The following is a 5867-nucleotide window of genomic DNA, read 5'->3' as shown; positions in this document are numbered from 1 at the left end:
GCAGACATGGAATGAAACACGGGAGCAGAAAAGGAAGATGAGACATGGACATAACTTAAGCAGCATACACAGAGGACATGACAGACTCACACAAGAAATGGGAAAGATGCATCAACATGGATTATAGGTCTAACTAAACTTAGAACTTAACCAAGATAAACTCCATACTAAATGTAAAAACTAGACCTTAAACATTTCTCAAACATAGCAAAAGGAATCAAAAATACAAACGGAACTCAAAATGCTGGGTCAACAACCCAGTCTGTTGGAGGGCTAACACATTACTCTGAGACAGGATATTTTTCATTTTAGAGATATTTTTAGATATTTTAGAGATATTGTCCTACATATTTTCTTAGTATGCACATTGGAATGAGAAACTTGGATCCTTTAGATCACAAGTCCAGACGTCTGTTTAAAGGGTAATCAACCAATACAACAGGTGGTTCCTGTTTTATTACAGCGACCCAGAGTCTCAATTTTAACTTGGTTAGAAAGTGGGGAGTTCAAACTATATACTTTTTAAATTGTGTTGATAGGTCACATAAAACCAGAACAGGGGGAAGTTTTAGGAGTGATGCTGGTGAGAGAGAGAGAGCGAGCTAAAGAAAGACGCAAGTTTTGAGATAGCAGAGATTTTTTGACGTTTACTAAGTTTGGATTGTGTAGTTAGTGTGTTGTCTTGTGTAGTTACGGTGTGTTCACACCGAACGCAATAGACGTGACCAGAGCGTCAGGTTTACATGTAAAGTCAATGGAGACGCACGATGATGCGCGATTGCGAGTCCCGCGAAAATTGAGAAGCAGATTTGCGTCGCGAAAACGTGAAAACGCGTCAAACGTGTCAAACCAGCGCGTCTGACACGTTTGACACGCGAATAAAAATATGCGCCTCACTTTTTGTGTTGCATTTTGTGCACGCGCGCGTATCGCGTCTACCACTCGAGTTGGAAAAATCTGAACTCCAGCGTCAATTCGTGCCGCGACAACCAATCAGGAGCCTGGTGACATGGCTGTGACCTAGGTCAAAGGGGCAGATCCAGCCAAAGCCCTTCATACTTTAATATGGAGGAAAGGCTAATCAACGCTGTAGCAAACCACACGGAGCTGTACGACAGCAGCTGCTTTCTGTACCGAGACAGGAATATAAAGGACGAGCTTGGAGGAAGATATGTGAAGAGATCGGGCAACCGGGTAAGTTCATTCATTTCTCTTTTCAAAGTTTTCACTGACCTGGGGAAGTCGCACAAAAGCTAGCAAGCCTCCCTACTGTCCTGCTTTTTTCCCACTGATTTGCAAATACCTTTCTGCTTTTTATTGTTTATTAATAAACAGCACACAGTGGTCCCGCTGTTCATCTGTCACTGCTTCGCTTTTTCGCTGATTTTTTATTGCACAGTACAGCATTGCATTCTGCAGCCTGATTGACAAATCTCCTCCGTGTCGTGTCTCCTGCGCTTGCCAAATTTATCATGTTTGGTTTTGATAACCATCACGTCCAATTGAAAAAACAGCACAAAAACACCCATAACTATGACGAGGGGTCGGCAACCCTAGGCACGCGAAGGGTTAATATTAATTTCTAGTATCAGCTGATGTTTGCTGGAGCCACAGCTGTAAAGCTGCTGGTCATGATGTGGGTTTGGATGTGTGGCGAGAGGGAAACATGAAGATGAAACCAGGAGATGTCCTTACTGAATCATCAGAGCTGTGATGGAGAAACAGGTTTACCTTTTAGGTAACATAAATGAGTTAAAGGGAAGTTATAAGGGAAGAAAGAAATACACGCAGATTCGAGACAGACACACACAATGTGTTTTTGGGACTTTCAGGTGTTTGGACCAATGTTTTACTTTCTGATCAAACCAGAAATCTTTAATGAGCAGCTGGATTTGTCTCACATTAACTGGCTGAGTTAATCCCAGTTAATGCAACATCGAAGCAGCTGGAATCCACAGCTGTGCGTGTTCATGGAGCTGCATGTTCACCTGCTGGACGTCACTACCTGACAGGTTTAACTGTCTTCAGAACATTGCAGAGGCCTTATTGACAGTATTTGGCTCTAATATCTGTGTGAGCAGATTTTCTCTCACATGAGTCCTCAGGTAGCCTCTGAATGCTGGACACTGGGAGACCAGTGTCTCTGAGTGTATATATATATATATATATATATTGTGAGGATTAGAGAAATATTTTGCTGTTATTGTTAATCATCATCCTCATTACCATTGCATTAATAATACAGTTTACAGTATTGATGTTGTATTCAGATGTTTAAACATATTGGCACCCGATTAGCCTTTATTACAGGTGCAGTTATAACCACGTTAAACTGTTGAGTTGAATCTATAATCTTAAATGCTTTTGAATGCTTGTTATAATCTGAAATGTGTATGTGCTGAAACTGAGTGCATTTCATGCTGACACCCACACACTCTCACACAGTAGATAGACTCATTTATAGGCAGTGTTGGGACTAACGCGTTATTAAGTAAGGCGTTACAGTAACTACGTTATTATTGTGGTAACGAGCACGGTAACTAGTTATTATGCCAAAATCAGGAACGCGTTAGTCGTTACTGGGATTTAGATAGGGTCGTTACTCGTTACTTCGTGTGGTGGGTATCGCGGAGCTTCCACAGATTCAGTAACATTAGCAAGTGGTGGAGGCAGCAGGTGGATGAGAGAAAGGGGACGCAGAAGGAAAAGAGACCCGAGGCGGCCGCCGGTCCAAGTGTGAACTGAACTTCAGGTAAGAAGTTATGACCTGCAGTCTATCTGGGTCAGATATAAACCAAGTTTAGGTGGAGTTTATTTTCGTTATTCTGACTTTTTCCGTACTGCGTACTAGCTAGCATGACGGAGTTTCTATACAGCTGGGTGGGTGCTGATGTTGAAATTTATTTTGTTCATAAGTTATTAGAGTTGCCAACCGTCCCGTCTGGTATTCAGAGAAAATATTACGCGTTTCTTATTGAGGTGAAAAGGAACAGTTTGTCCCGTAATTCAGCTACAATGAAAAAGACACAAAGCTGGAGTTATTCTGTGTTTGCTGCACAGCTGCCTCTTCTTCTCTCATCCTCTCACCCTCCCTCTCCTGTTTCTACTTCAATCATGAAAACTGATCAATGATCAGCTGATTGGCTCTCTTGTTTGTTTATCGCCCACTTTGCGCCAGAAAGAGAAAACCAGCCGATGTTGCGTTAAACAACAGCAGCACGTTTAAGCTTGATCAGCTGTTGTTAGTATTTAATATTACTTTCTAGTATCAGCTGATGTTTGCTGGAGCCACAGCTGCAAAAAAGCTGCTGGTCATGATATCGGTTTGGATATGTGGTGAGAGGGAAACATGAAGATGAAACCAGGAGATGTCCTTACTGAATCATCAGAGCTGAACAGGTGATGGAGAAACAGGTTTACCTTTTAGGTGACATGAATGAGTTGAAGGGAAGTTATGAACTGTTTCTGAGAGACAAATAACACCAGGATCCTTTTCTAAGTAGCTGACAGCTGGTAACTGTGCAGGTGCGGATCTAGCAAAGTTTTGCCAGGGGGGCCAGGTAGGGCATTAACAGGGAGAGGTGGGCACAAGGAAATACTTTTCTTTCTTATTCTCATTTAAAATGTCTAGCTTTTAAAAAATAATTATCTGAATCTTACAACAAACGATTGATAGTTTGATACATATATACCATCAAGACAGTGAACATCACTGTCAGAACAGCGTTTGTTTTCATTCAAAGGCTTTATGATTTTTCCTATAATGGCGGCCGGTCTCTAGTCAAAATGCCCGGGCCAATTTTTTGTCCCAGTCCAGCCCTGTATGTAGCTCATCTGCAGTCTGGTGTTACCTACATCTTCCTATTCAGAAGGCAGAATTTCAGAGTTCTGAGTACAATCAAAGCACCACGACTGCAGTTTTTGTGTTGGATGTAAAAAGCGCACATGACGCTGTGACGTAGGCTAGAATCATGGCAGCAGTCAATGACGGTCCAGGCGTGGGATTTCTCTCGTGGAAATATGCACATTATATTTTCCTTTCTATTGGTAGGTGGCACAGTGCACTGAGGCAAGTAAGCAAGCTAGAAGACTGGCAAAGTTATGGAAGCAACACATTAACAAGAGAATTCTGAGTAAAACCAAAGTTACTTTCCCTAGTAACTAGTTACTTTGAAAGTAACGAGTAACTTGAAGTAACTGAGTTACTTTTGGTAGAAGTAACTAGTAATGTAACTAAGTTACTAATTTAAAGTAACTTACCCAACACTGTTTATAGGTGAGAGGTTAGTCATGTTTGCTTGCAACTGCAAAATTGTCTCTGCAAAAAGAGGAACAGTTTCTTGCAGGGTGTGGGTCTGGTGTTCCAGACGAGAAGTGAAAGTCAGAAGGCTGACAGGAAGCATCTGCTGTGGAGACGGAGACAATGTTATTTTAAACTGTGTTAAAAGTCTTTGTGGTTTTGAAACCTATGTATGACCTGTATCTGATTGACGTTGAAGGGGCGTATTAAATTTAAGCCCTGATGGTATATAAAGCATCTGCTTATGCTCTGTAAGTCGGGGATCGGCGCTGTCTGCGTACGGCGGTGGTCCCCCCACGCGTGCATTAAATCATCGTTTGACTCCACCTGGCCGGATCAGTGTTGTTATTTTGAAAGTTGATTACCTCCTCTAACCCGCCTCAATATTGAACCCTTAACAATATATATATATATATATATATATATATATATATGTATATGTATATATATATATGTATATGTATATGTATATATATGTATATGTATATGTATATATATATATATATGTATATGTATATATATATATGTATATGTATATGTATATATATATATGTATATGTATATGTATATATATGTATATGTATATATATATATATATATATATATATATATATATATATATATATATATATATATATATGTTTTTGTTTTTTGTTTTTTTTATTTTTTTATACTTTCTTTTCATTGTTTTTCTTTAAACATTATACAGGGGGTTAACAACAAAACAACAACAACACCAACAAAAAGATAAATACAACAGGCTTTTTATGGTATTGATCTTCCTGAGTCCTTATTCTGTAGGTCAATTGTTCCATAGTTTGTATTTCATTTATAATTTTGATCCATTCGTCCTGTGATGGTGGGTCTTGTCAGGGTTCCTGGGTCGTTGACCCAGTATTTTCAGTTCATGGTCACTGTTTATCCTCTGGACGTTCCACTTCCTGTTTTGTGTTAGCGTTACTCTGTGTGCATTATGTTCTAGTTCTTATTCCATGCATCGTTAGTTCAATTGTGTTCAGCTGCTCACTCACCTGTCACCTATCAGTCATTGTTCAGCCAGTGTATTTAAGTCCTCAGTTCTCTCCTGGTCGGCGTCGCGTCATTGACGTTGTCACTGCTGTCTATGCCCCATGTTTGCCTTCCAAGTTCAGATCAGTCAGCCATTCATTCAGTTATTCAGTCAGTCAGCCATCTCCTGTTTTCGTCATTCGTCCCTCACAATAAACACCCTGAATCTTCACCGTGAGTCCTGCGTTTGAGTCCTCTTCTCCATATCCGCTCAGCAACCCCTGACAGGTCTATCTTGGTCCATTTTCTTGTAATTGCCTTTTTACAGGCAGCAAGCATAATTTTCAATATGTAGCTATCTTCTTTCATTACATTTCCCGTAATGACACCAAAGTATAGTAATGTACAAGACTTAGATACAGCATAACCCAGAATTTTACCTATAACTAAATGAACATCTTCCCAAAATTTTGTAATCTTGGGACAGAACCAGAACACATGGGAATGATTCACATTTACCTCTCCACAGCCCCTTGTTATACCCCGATTCTTTTGTCCC

General features: G+C 40.2%; 1 protein-coding gene across 6 annotated transcripts in view; it reads left to right on the top strand.

The window, feature by feature from the left end:
• LOC146490498 (protein NLRC3-like) overlaps positions 1-4626 on the top strand; it is a 50608-nt gene extending 45982 nt beyond the window's left edge. For all 6 annotated transcript variants that reach the window (XM_085153139.1, XM_085153145.1, XM_085153142.1 and 3 more), the window contains one exon: positions 1-4626. This exon is cut by the window's left edge and continues 3475 nt beyond it. The gene's annotated coding sequence lies outside the window, so the exon portion shown is untranslated.
• Positions 4627-5867: the final 1241 nt, after the last annotated feature.

Source organism: Neolamprologus multifasciatus, unplaced genomic scaffold (assembly GCF_963576455.1).
Source record: "Neolamprologus multifasciatus unplaced genomic scaffold, fNeoMul1.2 chr03_unloc_1, whole genome shotgun sequence".
Classification (NCBI taxonomy): domain Eukaryota; kingdom Metazoa; phylum Chordata; class Actinopteri; order Cichliformes; family Cichlidae; genus Neolamprologus; species Neolamprologus multifasciatus.
The sequence above is the reverse complement of the archived record's forward strand: the minus strand, read 5'-3'. Positions and strand labels throughout refer to the sequence as shown.